The sequence below is a fragment of the Etheostoma spectabile genome, chromosome 21 (assembly GCF_008692095.1).
Source record: "Etheostoma spectabile isolate EspeVRDwgs_2016 chromosome 21, UIUC_Espe_1.0, whole genome shotgun sequence".
NCBI lineage: Eukaryota > Metazoa > Chordata > Actinopteri > Perciformes > Percidae > Etheostoma > Etheostoma spectabile.
The window spans coordinates 9,797,667-9,813,349 of record NC_045753.1 but is presented as its reverse complement, the minus strand read 5'-3'; the positions used below and the strand labels follow the sequence as shown (position 1 = coordinate 9,813,349).

Sequence of the window (15,683 nt, the reverse complement as noted above, 5' to 3'; positions counted from 1 at the left end):
AAAAAATGTTTTTTCCGGCATTTTTGTCACTTTTTTAATGTTGCAGGTGCTTTTTTGATGTTTTTTTCCAAAGTTATTTGATACTTCTAATGTTGAACTTTTTCAGCGCTTATTTCAGCGGCCCATTTTTTGTGTTTAAAAAAACTAAAAACGGGTCAAATTTGACCCGTGGACAACATGAGGGTTAAGTTGCCAATGCGGATAAGAGAAGTACTTATTGTTCTTTTACTGGTCAGTTGAAGAACTGGCTCATTAATAATCAGACGTGTTACACAGCTGACTGCCCGTCTGCAGACTGGTCTTGTTGTTGTCTGTCCGATGTGTTGTGCTCGTTACTTGTTGTTGTGCATTGTGCCTGATTGAATGTTGGTGTGTGTACGTTGCTTTTACGGGCTGACGACCTTATATCATTTTATTGTATTTTGTTTTTTAGGTTGCCATTTTAAAAAGTGGCAAGGGACAACAGATGAAAATTAGCCTGCTGCGCTAACTCTGTTTCATTTACAGTTGTTTCACTGTTGATTAATGAAGACTGTCCCTGTCAAATGAACAAATAAATAATTGAGTCCCAATGTGAGGTTTTCTCTACCCACAGTTCTCCTGGAGGATTATACAACGGTTTCCTTATGAACTGCTGTTTATGCAACCCTCTTTCAAAACTCCTACAAACAACAGTGATGCCTTTACATAAATTCATGCATCAAGGTGATGTAACACAGTGTAACTCACTACAACATATGAATATGAAAAGCTTTTTTATTTCCTGTGTTTTTCTGAATCTGAAATAACAAAACACCCGGATGCTTTTTATCTGCAGATGCTTTTGTGTTTGCAAAAGAGTTTAATTTATCCCAAAAGGTTTTTTAATTGTCATCCAGACGTTGTTTAATCTTAATGAAGCGATGGCCCAGAGAGCTCCATATACTCCAACTCAATAACACAAGCAAAGACACATGATACATGCAAATAGATCAAAGTTGCAAGAGCAGCATTTAGAAAAAGCGCTACAAAGTGAGACAAATACTTATATTTGTTTATATTTTGTCTCTATTCTGTATGTTTTGTCATGTTGCAGTGTGTCGAGCTTTCAGGGCCGCTGTGTAAAAAGGCTTTCCTGGTTAAATAAAAGTTGAATAAAAAAAAAAAAAACAATTAAGTAGTTCAAATTTTACTGTAGAAAATAAGGTTTGTCCTCATTTGACTGTGTGTCTGGACATGAATATAAAATCAAGTCTGGGGGATAATGATATTCCTTTTCCTTTACAGATAATCAACGTGTGTGTGTGTGTGTGTGTGTGTGTGGTGTGTGTTGTGTTGTGGGGGTGTGTGTGTGTGTGTGGTGTGGTGTTTCAGTGTGTACTCACCCTAGTAGAGACTCGTCCCCGAGCACAGCCCGCCCCCTCCACCATACATTGTGCTAGTGTTGTAGAGGAAGCTTCTTCTGTGCAGAATCACACAAACAACACACATGGGCTCGGTAATCAGCCAGTCTGCTGAATGTGTCATTCAACACCGGAAAACAAGTCAAATGAACCACACACACACAATAAAAACAAACAGACATGTTGCAGAACACACACACCACCACACACACACCACACACACACACACACACACCACACACACAACCACACACACCACACACACGCACACACACGCACACACACCACCACACACACAACACACACACACACACACACACAACACAACATAAAACAACAGACAGTTGCAGGACACACACACACACACACACACACACACACATAAAACAACAACATGTTGCGGACACACCACAAAGACACAACCTGAAGGAAAAATCCTTTTATTCTCTCAACCAATGGATATTATCAATTTGTGTGCTGATAAAGTTATAGGATTTTTTTTCGAGTTGAATGAGGTCGTCCCGCTCCCCCCTAGCGTCTGTGAGCGGAAAACCAGCCTGGCAACGTTGGGTCGGCGAGATGCCGGACCTCAGCGCCAGGAGTATCGCGTGATATCAAGTCTCGCGATATGCTACTTCTTCACGTTGCTGCACCACAAAACCGCTACGTAAGACGAGGTGGAGATGGAGTTTTTCACACTATCGTCATGGCTGAGACGGCAAAAAAGAAGCAGAAAGCTCGGAAAGCATCGTCGTAGGAACAGGAAAAGAGGAAACGGCTTCTGACCGAGAGGGGTCAGACACAAGGAACAGGACTGTAGGGAGAGACCTGTAGAGAACCTTAGGAGGGGGCTCTATAGAGAACCTGTAGGAGGGGGGATCTATAGAGAAACCTGTAGGGGGGGGGTCAGACACAAGGAAACAAGCTGTAGGGAGAACCTGTAGAGAAACCTGTAGGAGGGGGGCTTCATAGAGAAACCTGTAGGAGGGGGGGCTCTATAGAGAAACCTTAGGGGAGGGGTCAGACACAAGGAACATAGAGCTGTAGGGAGAGACCTGTAGAGAAAACCTGTGAGGGGGGGGCTCTTAGAGAAACCTGTAGGGGGGGGGGGCGCTATAGAAACCAGTAGGATGGGGGGCTCTATAGAAACCTGTAGGGGGAGGGGTCAGCACAGAAACATAGAGCTGTAGGGATAACCTTAGGAGGCTCTCTAGAGACCTGTAGGAGGCTCTATAGAGAAACTTGTAGGAGGGGGGCTCTATAGAGGAACCTGTAGGGGCTCATAAGACCTGTAGTGAGCCATAGAGAAACCTGTAGGAGGGGGGGCTCTATAGAGAAACCTGTAGGGGCTCTATAGAACCGTAGGCAAGCTTTAGAGAAACCTGTAGGAGGGGGGGGGGCTCTTAGAGAACCTGTGGGGGCTCTATAGAGAAACCTGTAGTGCAAGTCTTAATAGAAACCTGTAGGAGGGGGGGCTCTATAGAGGAACCTGTAGGGGGGCTCTATAGAGAAACCTGTAGGGGGGCTCTACAGAGAAACCTGTATCATTCTAGGATCTTTTTGGGACCTTTTGAAATGAGGGCCCTGGGTACTCGATCCCCTGTCCACCCCCAGTCCGACACCCGTGTCTGTCATAAGGATTACGGGAGAACACAAGGCCCGATTTCCATTAAACTTGGTTGAAAGGTGTAGCAAGTGCCAACGAAGAACCCATTACATTTTTGAAGGGAACTGAACCATGGTGCGGACACACACATTTATTTTTCACGGTTGTTACATTTTGAGTCAGGGTGTTTGGCCTTGGCGGAGGCCTGGGCTCTCCGAGTCCCTCTATTTGAAGGTTTTTGGGTTGCTGCTCACCGAGGGCGACCTGACAGACTTCTTGTCCACGTCCACGCCCTGCTGGCCCTGCAGACAGGCGGTCAACTTCTTGTGTGTGCTGTGGGAAACCTGCTTGACCAGCTCCAGACGCTTCTCCACCTGACACAGAAAGAAAGAAAATAGAGATGCAAAGATTAATGGAATCGTTCAATTTGTTGTCAACTATTAAATGAATCGCTAACTATTTTAACAATCGATTAACCGGTTTGAGTAATTTGTTTTTATAAAGAAAAAGTGAAACTTCTCTGATTCCAGCTTGTTAAATGTTATTTTTTTTCTAGTTTATTCTCTCCTCTGTGACAGTACATTGAATATCTTTGACTTGTGGACAAAACGAGACATTTGAGGACGTCATCTTAGGTTTTTGGGAAACACTGATCAACATTTTTCACCATTTTTTGACATCTTATAGACCAAACAACCCATTAATAGAAAAATAATCAACAGATTATTTGACCATGTCAAAAATCGTTCGTTGCTGCCCTAAGTGAAAAGACATGAGACAGGAAAACATGTACTTGTGCACAGATTAGGTACGTTTTGGGACATCCTCAATGTCAGATACAGTCAGGCACATGCAGGCACCTACTTCCTGTCTGTCTGGTATCAAAACAAGCTTCTTCTCAGCCGCTGACGCTCATACGACACCATTACCTATCTCACTTAAACGCCTCTCATTTCATTACTTAACCAACTCAGTGGAACCGACGTCGCTGCCACTGATGGCGGCATTAATCAGATCAATTACAGTGCTGCACTCCGAGTCAATCAGTGGGGACGTTCAGCCTTTTGTCTCACGACGAGGTTCCATTTCAGCGCTCATTAATGTCGCCTGAAGGCAGTTCAGAAAGCCATTTGTAAAAAGTCATTTCATGCACACTGAATACTTTGGGTTGATGATGATTTATTTTCCCTGTGAGAGGCAGCAAACATTTAAAAAGACACACTTAATTGAGTATTACCTGTAGTAGATCTTCACTTAATACTTCTGTTTTTTCAGCCCTGGAAGAGAAGAGAAGAAGAAAAAGGAGGCTATTAGGGTGGACGGGGGAATTGCTTAATTACATAACTTTTTTTGCAGGGAACTGGGCAACATACACACACGTAGGCTACTACTCAGTCAATGTAATTACACCATTTGCTGAACAAAACATGAATGATATTGCAGTTGCAGCCTGGAGCTAAAATAAGTAATGTTCATATTTCAACTGGTTCAAGGGGCCCGAGCTAATAAAGACTGAAACGAGATGAAACAAAAGTTCTATTACTGGGGAAATATCACCGTTCATTCTGTAACTTCTACTAAAAATAGGTTTCAAGATTAGTGGTGTTGTTCAGGCCAACCACCTACCCTACCTATGTTATGTAACTTCAACTGTCAGGAGTGAAAAATTAGTCATCCTGAACATTTGTTATGGGGACAAACACATAGATACACATAGATTTTATTATATTTTGAAGTATCTTGTTTTTCCTAAATAATGCACAGATATATAGACATTTCAGGCATCTCAACTGGCTTAAAATACAGTGTACAGTACATAGCTGCCATAAATGGAGAATGAGCCCCGCATGTCAACGTCTGGTTTGCCCTTTGGTCTCAGGTTGGGAATCTGACAGAAAAAAAAGAGCTTGAATGTCACTCAGGATGCTTTTTGGATGATATATCAATATATATGACACTAAATGCATGCCTATCTGTTGTGGAAAAGGGATCCGGCTCTGGCCTCAATATAGGCCTTTTCCTCAAGTTTCTCCCTTTTTCCCTGTTAAAGAGTTTGTGTGAGGTGATATTTCCCTTTGAGGCAAATTTGTAATGAATAAAATTGTATTAAATTGAATTTACAGCATTGAACTGTTTCACACAGTCACCTCAGCAGTCAACACTATACAGTCTCCACAGGCCCACAATTAAAGCTAACGTTAAATCCCCCACATGAAAGATAATCTCACTGCACACAACAATAACTGTCAGATAATGCAATTACTTTTTTCTAAACTAGAGGAAAATATGAAAGAGCTTGTTGATTAACCTCCACATAATGTAATTAAACAGTTATGATGAAAGAAGAGTCTGCAACGGTAGCAGCTCTGAGAGGCCGTACAGCAGTGCTACTGCACGAGCTAAATGCTAACATGCTCAAAATTACAATGTTACTGTTACTCAAACAGGAGGAAACAGGAGGGGACTATTTCCAGCAGTGGATTAATCCACATGCTATTATTATGATGGTTATTGTGATTAGATTTTTATTAGGAAGATCGTCCAACGACTGTTTGACAACTTACTCTCTTTTAAAATAACGCTGCATCTGGTAACAAAGCTTACACTTTATTTTACCGTCATTTACTAATAATTTACTGGGTCATGTCCTGGAAATAATTTCTATAAATCGGGACTAATTGTAGGATAATTAAATAGATTAGATAGATGGAAAGATGGATTGAAAGATGATAGATGGATACTTTATTCATCCCCACGGGGAAATTCAAGTATCCAGCAGCTCACACAGACATTTAACCCCTGTTAAAAAAAAAATCACTTTTTCTGACATTTTTGTCACTTTTTCAATGTAGTGGTTGCTTTTTTTGATGTTTTTCCAAAGTTATTTGATATTTCTACTGTTGACATTTTCAGCTTATTTCGAACGTCCATTTTTTGTCATGAAAAAAGTGAAAATGGGTTAAATTTGACCCGAGGACAACATGAGGGTTACAGAGAGTTAAAAAGAGGATAAGAGCAGCATAACTACAAACAGCACAGTTCTGATCTGATTGGGCGGTGGCCTAAATAAAAGCCGCGTTTTTATAAAGTCAAACCAAGCAAGAAATTCAATTGCAGTGAATTCTTTGCAAAACTGCAATACATGCTCTAAACTGCAAGAGCAATAAATCAAAACCCTTCATGTAGCAGGAGCAAACAGGCTTATTTATCCATGTTTTTAAGAATCAAAAACATAAGACAGATCTGTCCTCTGTCAAATAAACAAACCGATGACGTCCACCTGACCTCAGCTCACTTACTGACCAACACAGAACACGCTTCCTCTCAGACTGGATCCTGACACAAACAGACTTTACATTTACATTTAGTCAAGAACAAAAACCCTTGTGGTTCCCGCTGGACTTACGGAGGCGTGCGGTTCCTGCCTAAGGATCTAGTCCTGCTGATCTGCAGCTTTCTCTTCCACATCCCCCCCGCTAACAGCAGGCAAGGCACCTGTTTACAGGCCGGAGCAGAGCGACAATAAGAGAGGGAGAGTGGAGTGAGTGGAGGAGAAAGATTGCGTGAGGCAGGAGGGCAGACGGAAGAATGAGACCTGCTAATCTCGTCTTTTCACTCTTTCTCTCATCACCCACCACTCTGTTATCGCTGCTATATATTCTGGACTGCGGAAAAACATGTTTGCCAGCCTGATCTTATAAAACCCAACAAACACACACAGACAGACACAAGTCACACACCTCTATTTCTCATGGCTGATTATTATTATTCATCTGGCTGAAGTGGAACAGCTGGAAGCAGGAGGACAAAAAGGAAAAGCTAATTTCTTTCCCCGGCTGGTGTCTGTTCGGCTGTGAGACTCAGCATGGCACAGTATTTTAATTTTTTGTTATTTTTTTTTCACAAAGCTCTTAGCTAATGCAGCTATTTCAGCACTGTGTGGTGCCTTTCTGCATATGAATCCACCCAAAAACATATCATGTGAACTAGAAATACCACCTGTTGGTTCAAATGGTCCAGCGCTTTAAAGGTCCCCTGACATGGTGCTCTTTGGATTCTTTTATATAGACCTTAGTGGTCCCTAATACTGTATCTGAAGTCTCTTTATATAGACCTTAGTGGTCCCCTAATACTGGCTCTGAAGTCTCTTTTATACAGACCTTAGTGGTCCCCTAATACTGGATCTGAAGTCTCTTTTATATAGACCTTGGTGGTCCCTAATACTGGATCTGAAGTCTCTTTTATATAGACCTTAGTGGTCCCCTAATACTGTATCTGAAGTCTCTTTTATATAGACCTTAGTGGTCCCTAATACTGTATCTGAAGTCTCTTTATATAGACCTTAGTGGTCCCCTAATACTGTATCTGAAGTCTCTTTTATATAGACCTTAGTGGTCCCCTAATACTGTATCTGAAGTCTCTTTTATATAGACCTTAGTGGTCCCCTAATACTGTATCTGAAGTCTCTTTTATATAGACTTTAGTGGTCCCTAATACTGTATCTGAAGTCTCTTTATATAGACCTTAGTGGTCCCTAATACTGTATCTGAAGTCTCTTTCCCAAAATTCAACCTTGGTCCAGAATCACAGCCACTAGAACCAGTACCACAATGAGATTTCCTTAGTATGTGCCATTTATAAGTCTGTAGCTTTTGAGGAGGAGGGGGGAAAAGGGGCCAATTCGCTCATTTGAAATCCATGATGTCACTGCTGCTGCCTGTAGACGCAAAGATACAAAAATGGGACTGGAATGTAGTGAGAAGAAATGTGAGCATCAAACTGCATGACAATCCATCCAATAGTTGTTAAGATATTTCACTTAAAACCTAATGGTGGCGCTAGAGAAAAAGCCAAAGGATCCTAAAAGTCAGTAGGATTCATCTTCTGGTTAGCGTATATGTTCGTACCAAAAAAAAAGAAATAATAATAATAAAGTATATGTCTGAGTCTGCACAACCTATCATGGCAATCTATGCAATAGTCCCAAGTGGTGGACCAGCCGCCTACCATTGGTAAAGGTGCATTGGATCAATAGAAAGAGGATTTAATCTAGTCTTTATCTGTGTGGCCTTGTGTGTGTGTGTGTGTGTGTGTGTGTGTGTGTGTGTGTGTTGTGTACTTAGCAGAATGACTGTTGGCACAGTCACAAAGGCTCCGTCTCTGCATGTTGATTTAACCTTCATTTATTTCAGACACACTGTGTGAAAATCAAGGCTGGTTTGAAGTAAATCACCGGATCCATTTCCTCTCTGACAACAAGGACATGTAAGCAAGATTTACTGGCTCGGTGAATTTAACTATGAGGGGATAATGATCCACACGCGCACACACACACGCACACACGCATACACACCGGTATGATAAACAAGGCTTTAACACAAGCTAAAACAACCTGCTGTCAGCTGTTTTCTCCCAACCAGTCGACAGCAGTTCTTCAACACCATTGTTGCTCTTACACACACTCAGACAAACGCAAGTAATCCAAACATGCTCCAATGCAAAAGACTGTTTCTCATTAGCACATGCATATGCGCCGACACACCACGCAAACACGCACACACACACACACACCACACACACACACACACACACAACACACACACACACACACACACACACACACACGTATTATAAACAAGGCTTTAACACAAGCTAACAACCTGCTGCCAGCTGTTTTTTTTCCAACCAGGCAACGTCCTCTCTGACTTTTTCTCACAGTCCTGCTTGTGTTATATTTGCTGATGTACCTGCATAATAACAGAATACAATAACGTCTGCAGGCAATTCATGATGTCTCGAGTTTGAACTGTCATGTCCTCAATTACCAGCAGGAGGCAAGACTCGAGAACACTTTGCCCCCATGACTCCCAGAGGGAAATGAATGTAACATTAGCTGTATTTTAAAGCTGTAGCTGCAGCAGCATAATGTACCTGCAGTGCTGCTGGATGCATGAACGTCACAGTGGCTTTTTGTAAAAGAAAAGTATACTAGAGCTCAGAGCACATATTCACACACAGGGCACACTATTCTGATGTCAAAATAGATAGAAACAAGTAGTATGCATTTTTAAACCATTTTCTGTAACTAAAGGCTTTAAATGTTTCTTCTCGCTGTGCCTGAAATATGTTTTTCTTCTTTAAATCAAACATGCACGCAGCCAACATGCCCCGGGTTCGGCCAAGTCTCTGCATGTCTGCACGTGTTCGGCGAGGAGAGGGTCAGCTGTTAATATTGTTGTGCTGACGTTTCCCCTCGGGGGATTTGGATGTCGTAACGCAGAATGACGGGAGGTCACAGTTGAGGAAGGGAGAGGCGGAACAACACATGGTTCATATTTTAGGAAAGAGATCAAAATCAGAGGGGACCAAAGCAAACACTCGCAACAAACTAAATATTATTTATGGTCGCTTTTGCATGGGAAAAAAAGGGGAAAATACTTTATCATGAACATAATTGGAATATGCTCCATCTCTCTCCTCTCCCTCCGCAGCTTTTTGTTACTTGTCTGACACATCAAGGGCGCTAAAGCATCCGAATCAAAGCCTCAGCAGCAGAGTCAGGACTCTACTGCAGCATCAGCTTCTGTCGTCACACCCGGGATTCCCATTGGCACAGAGAGAAGAGAGCGAGGAGGCGAGGCGGCGGTAAGAGAAGACGATAGAAGATAACAGATGTGTGAAAAGGGGTTTTATAGTGATAAAAGAAGATTTGGAAAGATAGCTGGTGAGAAAACACGTTGTTCTTCTTGTAAGATGACTTAGCTCTCTTTATGGGGCCAGAACTTCTGGAAGAAGACCAGAAACGTTGGTTCAAAGGCCACTTCCTCTATTCAGAAACTGACGCACCACTACTGCAAACCAGCCAGTCAACCCTGAGGACTACAGTACATGTATATGTGACTGTATATACTGTATACAGTCACATTTGGTTACTGCAAGGAAATGAATGGCTGTGTTTCCCATACAATGATAGATTTGTTGCGACCTGCCACAAAATCAATGTTGCCACCTACTCTCTCTCTCTCTCTCTCTCTCTCTCTCTCTCTCTCTCTCTCAAACACAACAGACCCAGCTATAAACTGCACCAAAACACGGAAAAATAGTACTTAATGCAAGGTGACCAGATTGCTCAGACAAAATCCGGGGAAATTTTCAGCTCAGAAGCGTATATACCTCCAAAACACGTCATGTTTTTGTTAAAGATTAAGATCCTTTTTTAAAACATGAAGTGCATTTGCTAAACCCACCAGACTCCATGTAAATAATCAGTAATTTTTGCTTCGCAAAATACGGCTTTCTAAAACATCTCTGAGCAGCGCTGGCTCTGAGCTGGCTCTGGCTGTCTGGAGCGACTATCGGCTACGTCTGGTCAGTGTTTTCTTTCTTTCATTCAAATTTCGGGTCTGTCAGTCACAGTGAAAACCGGGGACATTTCCGGGGAAAGGTCGCCGGAAACCGGGGACTGTTCTCCGGAAACCGGAAACCGGGGACGTCTGGTCACCCTAACTTAACGTGACACACTCCAATCCAGTAATGTAGGTGGCGGTATGAGCCTTAAACTTGGTTTGCGATTCGCTAATTAACACACAGAAGTAGTTGCTGTTCTGGCGCCCCTTAAAGAGGTTTTAGCCAGCGCCAGAGGAATATAACGGGCGCCAAAACGTCTGATTTTCCGCAGCCAGCCTCCCTCTCAGCCGCATTCACTGCTGTATACACGTGCAGCTGGTGCTGATTTGACTGGATCTGAACGCTCCGCTGTGGAGCCCCGATGGTATCTCTGTTTGCAGAGTCAGACTGTACCGGACTCTCCAGGTGACCATGTTGCTTAGGGGACCGGCGGCGCAGCGAGAAACCGCTGCATTGGATGCAGAGCTCTCTGCACGGCGGGCTACGCAGCCATCTGTCAGTATTAAATGAAGACAGTTTCATAACCTGTAAAAAATAAAAACGTCTAATATTTGCGTTAAGTATTGGGTTGTCTTCCGGTCGACCATGCAACGTTTTGTTTTTCTGGGTCCAAATTTAAAATTAAAACTTTTTTTTTTTACATTTTTGTCTTATTTTTTGACACTTTTGTCACTTTTCCCGACGTTTTTGAATTCTCAAGACAACATATATATATATTGTTCCCTTTGTAGTCATTCATTTAGAAAAATTTGCCCTTCCAATTTCGTGGAATAAAAACCCTTAAAATTCCTGAAAGAAATAAAACAATACGAACCGCCTCTGAGATGTCGCAGCTTTTACTCAAACTATTCAATCCTCCCATTATTCTCTCCGCCCTCCTGTCGGCCCTGAGCGCCGATCAATACAGCAAAGATGTGTATTTGCCGGTGACGACAGACCTGAGTAAGCCATTATTTGTGTGCTTTGATATATTCATTATATGTCTGCAGACTGGCCATTTAACCCAGACTGCCTGGAGGCAAAAGAAAAGAGTGATACGTCTTGTAGTATCACTACGCCAGAAGGACATGCGGCACTTTGACTGCCTTGATATAATATGTTGGCTGTGATCTGAACAGGTCGTCTGTGTTGAATGTGTAACTCGGTCCATCTTAAGAAGGGGATTTGGTACATGATGAGGAAAAAATGGTTCAAGGACAGACAATTCCCACAGGAGGAATGTTCCAGGTGAAGTGAGACTACCCAGCATGCCTCTCTCCCGCCACTAACTGAGCAGAAGAGTGGGTTTGGGGTTGCTATGGCAGCAGGTATTGCAGAAGCAGTGTGAAGATGTATGAAGCGGCGGAGTAAAGTGGAGTCACTTCTCCAAACAGCAGCCTGGGGTGTGACGCCGGCGGCCGAGCTTTCATTTGTCACAGCAGCAGAAGATGAGATCTGTAGCTTCATCTGTCTGTGTGTCTGGTGGTGTGTGTGTGTGTGTGTGGTGTGTGTGTGGTGTGTGGGTGTGTGTGGTTGTGTGTGTTGTGTGTGTGTGTGTGTGGTGTGCGGTGTGCGTGTGCGTGTGCGTGTGTGCGTGCATGTGTCTCATCCGCACATCTTCTTTTGGTTTCAAGGTCAGGTTTGTGCAGAGGGGGGGGGGGTGGAATAATAAATCATCATGGAGGCGAAGTCACTAAAATGTAAATCTGTGCACGTATTTGTAATAGACTTGTCAAGTGTTTCTTCCTGTGCACATGAAAGAAGTATTTTTTCCACTATATTTTATTCATAGTTTGAGCAATATGAGCAATTTGATCAACGCTGAAATAAAAACAGGCATAAACAGCAGACTGTCAGTAGAAACAACTAAACTCTTGGTGGAACTGAACAATAAAAACAATTGTGTAGTGAAATACAGACCCAGCACGGTGCACAGCGGGAGGCGTTTTTTACGGCTTAATGGAAAATATTAACATACTGTACACTGTCAAGATTGATACCACTCTCATATCTGTCAAAACACACAGCTAGAGACGAGACGCATTAGCTTAGCTTAGCTTAGCTTCGGTAAAAATCTGTTCAGCCACGGTAAAGATATCAATGTCGAAAGTTTTCAAAAAATGTCTTTTCCACCAATGTGAGGGTGGATAACATCAGTAGGCTATAAGCTGTGGGTGAAACCAAGACATAGCTACAAAGCTAATGAGGGTTGTGTGTAGATCTTGTAATTAACCAGGATGCATTTTAAGTAAAGATCAGGAACAAATGATAATTTACATTTTAAATTCCTTCTTTTCTCAAAAGAGAGCACAGGATGTAATTTTGCAGCTGCAAAAATCAAGCAGTTTAATTTAAAGAGACACAGTCCAACCCACCTGCTAACAACAGATTATAACCAGGTTTAAATGAACATTTCGGTTCCTTTTCAAAGCAAAATCCTTCTTTTGTTCTCCTACAAAAGACACATAATCATACCACACAATTGGTTGCATCTGACAAAAAAAAACTGTCAAAATATGTATTTCGACATATTTCAGGCCAATTAATTTCTCCTGTTTTAAAGCCAATTGAAATCTTCCTTCTTGTGGATCCACTCCAACACTCAGACAGACATCGAGCCTTGTGCTTTTCACAACAGACCACCTTGATTCTGGCGTCCATGCAGAGCACATGCTGCATAGTAAACAGCCCCAACACAACACAGCACTAGGTAACAAAACACAACCGGGGGCTAAAGCCCTCACTCAAAATCTAAATGCTGCTCACAGCCAAAGGTTTTCGAGCATCCAGGTCCAGCTCTCCGGAGAATTTTTCTCGAGAAGCACTAAATCCCACAGCTTTTCTCAGCTGAACACAATGAAATGGCCGGACTCATTCCAGATTCACCCGCAGTACCTCGGCTCCCGTTGGCCCTCACGATCAACAAGGCAACAACACGCAGCCAAGCTTGGAAGAACAGAAGTCTACCGTAGGAGGTCGTGCACTTCTTAAAAGCCTCCAAAGATTCACTCTCCACCTCCTGGGACTAAACCGTGCTGCCTGGAAAAAGCATTTCTGAATAACAAGACCAGTTTTAGAGCTGAAAGAGCATAAAACCTTTAATCTACTGACATGCATCGTAACAAAGATGGATTAATTTATAATCTTTATTGATCCCCTATGGGGGAATTACAATTGTTGTTGTTATAACACACTACAGAACCTGAATCTGAATCAGAATCAGCTTTATTCGCCAGGTATGAGGACACATACGAGGAGTTTGTTTTTGGAGCATCGTTACTCACACTGTGCTTACACATACATATCAACCAAAACAGAAATATACACACTAATATATACACAATATGTACATACTCTAAACAGAAACAATATAGAGGCATGAGTGCAATGAAGAGATCAATACAATTATTTAAATGTGCGTAGTGCAAGGGTACTGGGATAGTATTATGTTATTATATTACAATATGAACAGTATGAACAGTTCTTAAAATAGGAAATGAGAATGATGAATAAATAAAAATTAATAAGTGAGATGTGAGAGTGGGAATGATGAATTATACTAAATAAGTGGAATAATACAGGTGCTGTATAGACAGTGTTACAGTGTTATTGACCAGAACTGAACCTGACACTGTGGGTCAGAAGTCAGCTGTTCATCAGAGAGGTGGCTTGTGGGTAGAAACTGTTCCTGTACACACACACACATGGCCTATACATACACTGATGGAGAGATGTCAGAGTGGGGGAGCGCACCCTGAGCAGTGGAGGGGGGGTTCAGTGCCTTGCTCAAGGAGGTGAACTGGCATCGCTCCAGCTACCAGTCCACACTCCTCATAGGGACTTGAACCTGCAACCCTCTGGCTTCAACAAATTTGTCTTGTATATTAAAAGGTGTCAGTTCGCCTCAAATGAAGCCAAAACAAACACGACCCACTTCACGCAGCTCTATTTTATCATGAGATCACAGGGGGACACATGACAGTGCTAGTAGGGTTGCAATATATATATATATTATATATATATTATATATATATATATATATATATATATAATAAATATTTTTTTTTTTTTTTTTTTTAAATTGTCATCGTGATATCATCTGGCGCAATAACCGTATTGCAAAAGGTGCATCATGTTACGAGAGAAACTCTTGAGGTTTTTTGTGTTAGCTGAAAGTGAGATTCTGTCAAAGTGGATTTAATCAACAGATCTGTAGAACTGAGTTTTACAAGCAGTCATACAAAAGCACAACTTTAAATCTTGCATTCACCAAAGATTAGGGCTACACACTTAATCACAGTTTTATCGAAGTCAAACTATGGTCTAGTGCGAAATCCAAATCACCGTGGGGCGGAGTACTGTATTAGTTAAAGGTAAAATATGTGTCAAACCATTCTGAATGCAGTGTTGTGGTTCTGCAGAGACGACACATCGTAGACCTACAGGTCCTCGCAAAACTCACACTGTTATCATTTAAGACATTTTAATTTTTATATTTTTCATGAAAAATGAGGATAATGATGCAAAAAATGATCATTCCCTCCAATGTCGAAAATCATCTAGCAAACTCTCCCCATATCGTGCAGCCCTACCACAGATGTGCTGATGTTAAATAAGTCATTTAGCCTGGAAAAAAGCATAAAACGGACTAATCGACTAATATAAATCTTATTTGACTAAAGCCGCCTACACGTGACAAGCGATTTTCTCCCTTTGAGCGCAGCCCAACTCGGGGTTGGAATCACCAGAGGCCTCACGATACGATATGATATTATCACAATACTTACCTCATGATACAAAATTATTGCGATTTGAAACATATTGCAATAGTCTGCGATATATTGCAATGTATTACCTTTTTTCCAAATTCTATTTTTTTCCCAATTTCAAATGACGTCCCCAAAATTTCAAATGACATCCCCAGTAGAAAAACTTTGTCAACATCTGTTTTATCTAAAAAGATGTTTGTTCATCTCACTTTAATTGTATTGCTGCACAATGGGAATGTCAAGCAGACATACAGTATATTTTAAAAGATAAGGTGAATAAAGATAAGGTGGCAGCCAGAAATTGCTTTCAATAACTTGAACTGATTTTATTGACAGACACCTCGTGTTTTCTGATAGATATATTTAATGTAAATCTTTCCCTAAAGGAGCCCTTTAATGCCTCATCTTTGCCTGCTGTTCAGTTCTAAGTCTTTTAGGAGAATATTGTTTGTTTTCCTCTAAAAAACATGCAGTGGGCATGATGAAAGGCAGTCGTATTATTTATTTCAAGCGTCGCAATCTCCACCAATAAGAGCGTAG

The 15,683-nt window shown here is 41.7% G+C and overlaps 1 protein-coding gene and 1 long non-coding RNA gene across 5 annotated transcripts in view; one reads left to right on the top strand and one right to left on the bottom strand.

Moving 5' to 3' along the window:
- LOC116670914 (uncharacterized) overlaps positions 1–4,628 on the top strand; it is a 16,654-nt gene extending 12,026 nt beyond the window's left edge. Inside the window, exon 4 of the long non-coding RNA XR_004327153.1 lies at positions 4,523–4,628. This is a non-coding gene — a long non-coding RNA (uncharacterized LOC116670914). The remainder of the gene's footprint in view (positions 1–4,522) is intronic.
- LOC116670890 (rho GTPase-activating protein 44) overlaps positions 1–15,683 on the bottom strand; it is a 99,029-nt gene that overhangs the window by 32,622 nt on the left and 50,724 nt on the right. The window contains exons 1-4 of one of the 4 annotated variants that reach the window (XM_032501597.1): positions 6,395–6,503; positions 4,226–4,265; positions 3,243–3,362; positions 1,365–1,441 (exon numbers count right to left, since the gene is read on the bottom strand). The gene's annotated coding sequence lies outside the window, so the exon portion shown is untranslated. Of the gene's footprint in view, positions 1–1,364; positions 1,442–3,242; positions 3,363–4,225; positions 4,266–6,394; positions 6,504–15,683 lie in introns of those variants that run through there. The other 3 variants (XM_032501598.1, XM_032501595.1, XM_032501596.1) reach the window with 3 other exon arrangements.